Raw genomic sequence first — 9,271 nt, 5'->3', positions numbered from 1 at the left:
GAGCTTGAGCCATAGGCCGTGCAGTATGTAATTAATATAAGCTTCTGTGTGTTTACTTGGGACTGAGTGGCCACGAGACCAGGTAGGACACAGAGAAACTTCCATCTATACCTACCCATGGGGGACATATGCTTGTCTACTCAATGAATTGTTGTAGTATGTCACATACTTGAAGGAGGAAAAGGAAGAATACCAGGATTAATCTGGAAAGACTGAACACACACATTCACCCCCTGAAGGTTCATATAACCATAGGTGGTAGAGAAAAAAGAGCAATAAACTGTAAGCAAATATCAAAGAGACCCTCAAAGAAGACACAGTTGCAATTAACATGTTTTATTTAGAAGAAATGCATTGTCCCAATTGGATATTTCAAATCACAACCACTGTCAGGATATTTGTAGACTTAATGTTCTGTATAAAATATTGAAAGACAAATAATGAAAATTATTCTTGCAAAATGTATATTGAAGAGGTAGCAGCCAATATCAGAGGGGAGAATGGAAAAGAAATGTTAGCTATACACTTACAAGTCATTCTACCTTCAGGATTGTGCTCTGGAAGGAAAGATGCATCCTAGAATCTTGTCAGTGTTCTATGGGATGATCACCTGCTGGTCACTGGGAAAATTCTTGTATATTGGGTTGCCTGTGGTATATGCTTCTGGTCTGCTTATGTTAAAGGACTTGGGAATGTATAACTTTATGAGGCATGAATTCCTGGAAAATATCACACCAACAATGAAAATCCTCAAATGTAAAACAGATGTTTTATGACAAGTACTTCCATTATGTGAGCATCACTATTTCAATCAACATTTTGAGGTGATATGCTAAAGCTTGACCAAGGCAGGTACTTGTATAGTAAAAAAAGACCTATGGGTAGCTCAGGTTATCCAAGATTTCTCTAGCCTTTTCTTTTCTTGTGACCTCCTCTCTTCTTGGTGAGATTCTGGGTAAGACCCAGTTTCAATCTTCTCAACCCCACCTTATCCAAGGCTTACCATGGTCACTTTAAATTCCTTGTAGTCCAAATCTTTTCCATTTTACAGCAGTATGAAAACTTGCCTACTATTTGATTCAGCTTCTCAGTTTGCTTCCAACTGATAAATTGACCACTAATAATCCATATGCACTTCTTTTTGAAATTGATGTTCCTGTTTAAAGATGCTGGCCTGAAGTCATATGTCTGATTGCAGAATTGCAGTAACATGATGTGATGGCAATTTTTGGTTGACAACTTGACTACATTTGAAGGTAACTAAAACCTAAGTGACCAGGTTCATCCATGAGGGTTTTTTCTTAAATGAATCATTTAAAATGGGGAGACCCACTTCTAATCTGGATCTTTGAGGTAAGAAGATGCACCTTTAATGTAGATCTTTTGAGGTGGGAAGGTCCACCTTTAATCTGGGCCACACCTTCTGCTGGCAGCCTATATAAGGGCATGGAACAAGGAAGCTTGCTCTCTCTCTCTCTCTCTGCCTATTTGCTCTCAATCTTACTAGCAAAGTCCAGTCCTTCACTGGCATTAAAGCCTACTTCAAGATTCTGGCATATACTGAAGACTAGATGAGACATCCACCCTTGTGGACTGAACAACTACTGGATTCCTGGAACACCCTTTGGTAGATAGCCATTGTTGGGTTTGCTGGATCACAGCCTGTAAATCATTCTAATAAATCTCCTTCGTGTGTGTGTGTGTGTGTGTGTGTGTGTGTGTGTGTGTGTGTGTGTGTATTCAAATCCCATAGCATGTATGTAGAGATCAGAAGACAACTTATATGTATCTTCCTCTCCTTCCATGAGGTGGGAGCCAGTGATGGAACTCAGGCCATTAGGCTTTTTAGATGACTTTCATTACACATTCAATCTTGAAATAAAATCATTTGTAAACATGTCTTATTTCTACAATTAGGATAGAAGCAAATGTGTCAGTGTCCGATTATTTAAATCATTGCAGACACTCATGAATATTTGACAAATCAAATCGAGTGGATAGATGCGGCCTTTTGGTTCTTCTCAAAGCGTGGGAGAGTGTAATGTTGGCACTATTAGCATAAATACATTTTGCTCTGATTTTTTTCTAAGATCCCTCCTTAAAAGGGGAGATGAAATAACATTCCTTTTTATTGTGAGGAAAAAGACAAAGATCCCTGGGTTTATTTTCCTTTTGATGTTGTGGGGTAGCAACTTCAAGGAATTTTTTTTAGTTTGTCTAGCTGGTTTCAGAAAAATCCCTGTGTTTTCTAGTGATCTAAAATTATAGTAGAAAGGAGGAGTTAGGGAAATAGGGAAGTTAGGACGTTTATTCTGTGTTATTGATTTGACAAGCCAGTGTCTAAGGTTTAGTGAAGAGTCACCAGGAAAGCATCAGTGGGGGGAATTGGTAAATTGGAGAATCAGCTTGTATTTGTTTTTCCTGAGAAACATTACACAGAGGTGCAATTAAGATCAACTAGTTTTCCGTGGTAGTCCATTACACCAGCAGATGGTCAGTGACTCTGTTGAGGGAGATGCGGTTTACAGGGGAGAGTCTTACTGAGACTTTAGATGCTCCAGAGCTGCAGGGCACCTCTTCCCACAGACTCCTCCCTTCCCCATACTTTAGCATATCAGCCACCTTGGCAGGAGCAACAGAGGAAGTTTAGAGGCTAGATCATCACACACTGTGCAGTCTGCTGTACGTTTCCACTTCAGTCACTTTCCTCTGAGGTGCTTATGTCTATCTGTGAATGCAGATGATGTGTGTGTGTGTGTGTGTGTGTGTGTGTGTGTGTGTGTGTCTGCATGTGTGTATGGGGGTGGGGGTGAAGGGACTGATGCACTAGAAGGAGGAAATAAATGTGTTAAAAGGATTATCTTCATGCTCACTGTCTAAAATTCTTACTTTAAAAAAAGGACAGCAATCAAGATATGTAGCTGGAAATTTTCCTTTGCTCACCTGGTACCAAGGCCCCATAGCCACTTATAAAATTCCTGTGTCCCACCTGGTCCTGCAACTGCTCAGACCCAAGTAAACACACAGGGGCTTATATTATTTACAAATGATATGGCCTAATGGCTCAGGATTCTCATTAGCTAGTCCTTATATCTTAAATTAACCTATTTCTATAAATCTATACTCTGCCATGTGGCTTGTGGCTTACCAGTACCTTTACATCTTGTTTCTCATAGCAGCATCTGCCTGCTTTGTCTTTCTCCTTCCTCTCTCTCTAGTTAGAATGTCCTGCCTAACCTTATTCTGCCTCACCATTGGCCAAACAGCTTTATTTATCAACCAATCAGAGCAACACAATTTCACAGCACACAAAACGGCATCACCCATCAGAGATAAGAGCAGCAGGGCTCCTTATAGCATTTTCATACATACTTTGATTTTGTTGATTCTTGATCTCCTTCTCCCAATCACTCCGCTTTCCTCCAAGCCTGTTCCCTTCTGCCCCAAACTCTTTCCACTTTCATTTTGCATGTGTTCCATTAACCTCCCTGACAGCATCCTTGAAAACCCATTTTCTCCTCTCCTGGCCGCTGTCATTGTTGCATGACCTGTACTACTCCTACCTAACCAATAAAATTCTTAATGGATGTTTCTGAGTGTATTACCATATGTGCTAGAAAAAGATTCTTTACATGTAGCCTCGTACATACAATATATATGTGCCTGGAATGAACAAAGCTCCAATATATCCCCCTATGAACTTAAAATATCTTTGTGAAATAAATATGTGTATATCTAAAATTAGCCATCTTCATTAAACAGGCACTGTTCTGAACCTTAGTTGAACCTTATCTCTAAACCACCCCTTTTCAATTTTTTTTTTTTTTTTGAGTCAGGGCTTCACTATGTAGCTCTAGCTGTCCTGAAACTCACTACGTAGAGCAGGCTGATCTTGAACTCTCAGAGTTTTGACTGCCTGTGCCTTTGTGAGTACAGGAAATAAAGGTTCATGCCACCATGCCCAGTGAACCTCATCTTCTTATTGGCTATTTTATTAGGCACCAATGATGCAGATTGTCACTCTTTCCTCCATTGGGCACAGTATTAGTAGTATTTATTAAACTTGTTTTCTTGATTTTTTAGAGAAAATTGTAATATTTTGTGTACCCTAATAAAATTTGCTTGAAGACCAGAGAACAGAACATGCCACTAGATTAAACATAGAGGCCAGGCAGTGGTGGCACAAACCTTTAATCCTAGCACTCAGGAGGCAGAGATCCATCTGGATCTTTGTGAGTTCAAAGCCACCCTGGACTGCATGAGATTTACTCAGTCTAGGAGAGAAAACAGAGCTAGGCAGTGATGGCACACACATTTAATCCCAGTACTGGGAAGCACACATGCCTTTTATCCCAGGAAATGATGGCTGGGTGGAGAAAGGTATATAAGGCGTGAGGAGACAGGATCTAAAGGCTTTTCCGCAGAAGTGTCCCTTTCAGCTAGAGGTTTTTTTGACTGAAGCTTTTTTGGCTGAGAAAACTCATTCGGCTAGAGGCCTATCGGCTGAGGCTTTTCAGGCTGAGGAGTCCTAGAGGTGAGACATGGCAATAGCTTGTTCCTTTGTCTCTCTGATCTTTTAGCATTTACTCCAGTATCAGGTTCTGGGGTTTTTATTAAGACGATTTAGGAATTTGTGTTACAGAAAATCTCAGTTTGTTACTTCTTTGCCAAGATATCTCAGATCAGGTCATTTTTCTTTCTTTAGAAAGTGGCTTTTGGGTCTTGGCTGGGGGCTGTCCTGCACCTAAGATAGGAAGATGGTGGCCACAAAGAAGACAAAAAAGTCTCTGGAGTCGATCAACTCTAGGCTCCAACTTGTTATGAAAAGTTGAAAGTACGTGCTGGGGTATAAACAGACTCTGAAGATGATCAGACAGGGCAAAGTGAAATTGGTTATCCTCGCCAACAACTGTCCAGCTTTGAGGAAATCTGAAATAGAATACTATACCATGTTGGCTAAAACTGGTGTTCATCACTACAGTGGCAATAACATTGAATTGGGCACAGCATGTGGAAAATACTATAGAGTATGCACACTGGCTATCATTGACCCAGGTGATTCTGATATTATTAGAAGCATGCCAGAACAGACTGGTGAAAAGTAAACCGGGAAAGTTTTTCTTTAATAAAACTTTACCAGAGCTCCTTTAAAAAAAGAAAGAAAGAAAGAAAGAAAGAAAGAGAGAGAGAGAGAGAGAGAGAGAGAGAGAGAGAGAGAGAGAGAGAGAGAGAGAAGAAAGAAAGAAAGAAAGAAAGAAAGAAAGAAAGAAAGAAAGTGGTGCTGTGGGATGGTCTTTATGTCAAATGTGTTGCTCTGATTGGTCAATAAATAAATCACTGATTGGCCAGTGGCCAGGCAGGAAGTATAGGCGGGACAAGGAGGAGAATAAAGCTGGGAAGTGAAAGGCTGAGTCAGAGACACTGCCAGCCGCCACGATGAGAAACAGCATGAGAAGATGCCGGTAAGCCATGAGCCATGTGGCAAGGTATAGATTAATGGAAATGGATTAATTTAAGATATAAGAACAGTTAGCAAGAAGCCTGCCACAGCCATACAGTTTGTAAGCAATATAAGTCTCTGTGTTTGCTTGGTTGGGTCTGAGCGCCTGTGGGACTGGCGGGTGATAGAGATTTGTCCTGACCGTGGGCCAGGCAGGAAAACTCTAGCTACAAAGTGGCTTTTGAGTAGTCTTTTTCAGTAATCCCCCCCCCCCCCACCACAGCTCTCAAGAAATCTCTTTTATTTTCCCTTTCCCAGGGAGATTCGTACAGTCCCAACTTGATCCCTCCTTGTTACCTAATATCTCTGGGTCTATGATTGTAGCATAGTTATCCTTTACTTTAGAGCTAATATCCACTTATGAGTGAGTACATATTTGTCTTTCTGGGTCTGGGGATCATTTTGGGGTCAGATAAAAACCTGACACATAGGAATATATAAGGATGACCCCACTAAGACTCCTAGCAATAGCAGAAATGTAGCCTGAACTGGCCATCTCCTATGACCAGGTAAGACTTTAAGTGGAGGGAATGGGAAAACCACCAACCCAGCCACATAACCTTTGACTTACACTCCGTCCTGTCTATGGGATATGCTGGGGTAAGGGTGGTCTATAGATTGAGGGAGTAGCCAACCAATGACTGGTCTAGACTAAAACCTGTGCCAGGAGAGTAAGCCCATGCCTGACACTGCCTGGAGCACCAGGATCCACAGGCTGGATGACCCAGAGACCTAGGATAGAGCCAAACATGACGAGGAAAAAATTGTCAATGTAAAGACGCCTAATGATATTTTGCTACACTCCTAGATTGATGCCTTGCCCATTTGTCATCAGAGAGGCTTCATCCAGCAACTGATGGAAACATGCAGATCCACAGTCAAACATTAGGCAGAGTTAGGAGAAATTCTGATAAGAGAAAAATCTAGAGTTATCCGTAGCCAAATATTAGGGGAATCCTGTAGAAGAGGGGGAGAAAGGACAGAGAGATCAAGGACACCACAAGAAAACCCACAAAATCAACTCACCTGGGCTCATAGGGGCTCAGAGATAAATAGACAACCAGGGAGCCTGCATGAGACTGACCTAGGCACTCTGCACATAGGTTACAGTTGTGCAGCTTGGTCCTCTTGTAGGACTCCTAACAGGGAGCAGGGGCTGTCTCGGACTCTTTTGCCAGCTTTTAGGACTGTAATCCTCATACTTGTCCAGCCTTAATAAGTTGGGAGGTGCTTAGTTTTACCGAAACTTGATATGCCATGCTTTGTTGATGTCCATGGGAGACCTGCCCTTTTCTGAACACAAATGGAGGGGGAGTGGATTAGGGGGTGGGAACAGAGGGTAATGTGGGAGAGGGACTGGGAAGACAGGAGGAAGGGGAAACTGTGGCCTGGATGTAAAATAAATAAATAAAGTGGCTTTTGGTTAGGATTACTTCAGGGAACTTAAGTTTAGTGTGATGAGCTAGTTTTCATTTTGGAAGTTGGTCTTCAATACTATTTTATACTACTGAAAAAAAAATCTTTAAAATTTAGGCTCACAGTAGTTTTGGAACAAAATACTATTCCCAAGGAATATTTTCAAACTCATGTCTTTCCTCAAGTATTTCTCAAATACCATGAAAGGCAATTATTGTGTTCATGGACATAACTTTTTTCCTTTCATTTTTTTCTTATGTAAAATAATTGCTTCAGAACAAGCCAACCTTAGTCTCTCCCTCACCTTGACCAAATGATTAAATAGATTTCTTCAGACCATTAGATCTTGGACCTTGAATTCTAAAGCATTTACTTAAAACAATAACATGAACAAAACCTTCGTAAGTATATGCTATTTTTCTGCTTCTTTCAGGTGTCTTTTAAAAATGCTTCCTCCTGGATTTATAGCCCTGGATGTTCTTCTTCAAGAACTAGGGTCCTCCCTTTGATAGACACTCCTCAAAGAGGAATGCCTTCTGTTCCAGGTTTGTGGGGAGGTAGGAGCCTGACTGGTGGACACCATCTTAAGTTGTTCTATCATCTCCAGCCGTGGATACACAAGAAAGGTTACTTGGGTTGAGGTGAATTGGCAAATACATGGTCTAAGATTCTTCCCACACCCCTAGTTCTGAGAACTCTTCAGGATTTGTTGCAGCAGCCTTGAACTCAGGATGAAACAAAACTCACCTCCTTTTAGAGGACATTGCGAGTGAAGATGTCTTTACATGGCAGGCCGTGTTCAATCCATTTTCTGCATCGACTCCTATGCTTTACTGTCTTTACCTTCTTTTAGCCCCCAGTAGCCTCTTCGATGCAGGGCTTGGACTTAAAATTCTATTTGTTTTCCATTTGAAAAGTCCTAAATGAATCCTTCTAAGCCATTTTGGTAGGATATGAAAGTCACAGGATGGATTGTCCTAGAGTTCTCTTCAGGAAACAGATAAGTGATAGGCTGGAACATTGACATAACAGTACTTACTTTGTGCCTTCATACGTAATGCTGTCCAGATGAGAATATTCTTTTGTTGTTGATTTTTGAGACACAGTTTCTCTGTGTAGCCTTTGCTGTCCTGGAACTCACTTTGTAGACCAGGCTGGAGTCAAACTCAGAGATTCCCCTGCCTCTGCCTCCTGAGTTCTATGATTAAAGACGTGGGCCACCACACCTGGTAAGAACATTCTCATCAGAGGCGTGTGTCATGAATTGATGCAGACTTAAAGGAAGGAAAGGTACTCTTCCTATAGTCTCTATAGCTTGGTGGATGGTTGCCTCAAGAGCATGGACTGCTGGCTTACTGGCCTCCAGTGTCACTAATACAACTTTTCCTTAAGGACAAACAGACAACACAGAATCAAAAGCAGCAAACACAGCTGTGTTTTATCAGATGGCTTCCAACTGGGAGCTTCCAGTGGCTTCTTTTCACATTCTGTTATGGATACATTTCAAGGGTTGGTGTCTAAGCCTCTCTATATTCTAGCTACGTTGTTAGCCTTCCAACACTTTTTCTTCTGTGTGATCTCTTATTGTTTTATGAACATGCCCTGTAAACCCATCCCTTTCCTGATATAATGTTTGTCCGTTTGTCCAGGAATACTGTTTTCATCTTTTCAATTCTTCCAAGAAGAATTCAGTCACCAGCAGCTTTGGAAATCTTCTCTGACAACCCCAGGAGTGTCTGAACTCTCTTTAAGTGCATAGACATTTGCAGAAAATTATGTAAGATGTTTTAATTAGTACAACATTATTTATGTTGTTATTGCAGATGATTTTTCTTATGAGTAAACTTTTTCATAATGAGTGCGTTGGAACCTTTCATTCTTATGTTTTTTTTTTTTTTATAAAGTACTTCTGTCTAGTAATGTGAGCATATCTGCCTAATTAAATGAAGAATTCAGAACATGCTTGGAGCTATTGTTTATTAGGGATCATTATTATGAATGTCAGTCCCTTGACTGTGCTACAAAACCATATATACCAAGGAGTACGGATTTCTCCATGACAACACTTTTAATTTGAGCTCATGTTCTCTTTAGTTTCTTTTCTTAGTAATAGGTGTTTAGGTGTCATTTTTTTGTGATCCATATCTCTGCCTTCATCATTAAGCTGAACTTTTCAATCTATGTCTCTCAACACTTCTGAGTCAAATGGGACTGGATGGTCTTGGATGGTAGAAAGGGCATTATAGAACAATAAAGGCAACACATCTGACTGATGTATCTCACCAGCTGAGAGTCAAGACTTCCAAGACAATTAACATTTGTTGAAATTTGCTACATGGAAAAATTACTCCACTT

At 40.7% G+C, this 9,271-nt stretch overlaps 1 pseudogene; it reads left to right on the top strand.

Annotated features, from left to right (window-relative positions):
* Window positions 1–4,757: 4,757 nt before the first annotated feature.
* LOC131905645 (large ribosomal subunit protein eL30-like) lies at window positions 4,758–5,105 on the top strand (annotated as a pseudogene).
* Window positions 5,106–9,271: the final 4,166 nt, after the last annotated feature.

This window comes from Peromyscus eremicus, chromosome 3 (genome assembly GCF_949786415.1).
Source record: "Peromyscus eremicus chromosome 3, PerEre_H2_v1, whole genome shotgun sequence".
Lineage (NCBI taxonomy): Eukaryota > Metazoa > Chordata > Mammalia > Rodentia > Cricetidae > Peromyscus > Peromyscus eremicus.
The sequence above is the reverse complement of the archived record's forward strand: the minus strand, read 5'-3'. Positions and strand labels throughout refer to the sequence as shown.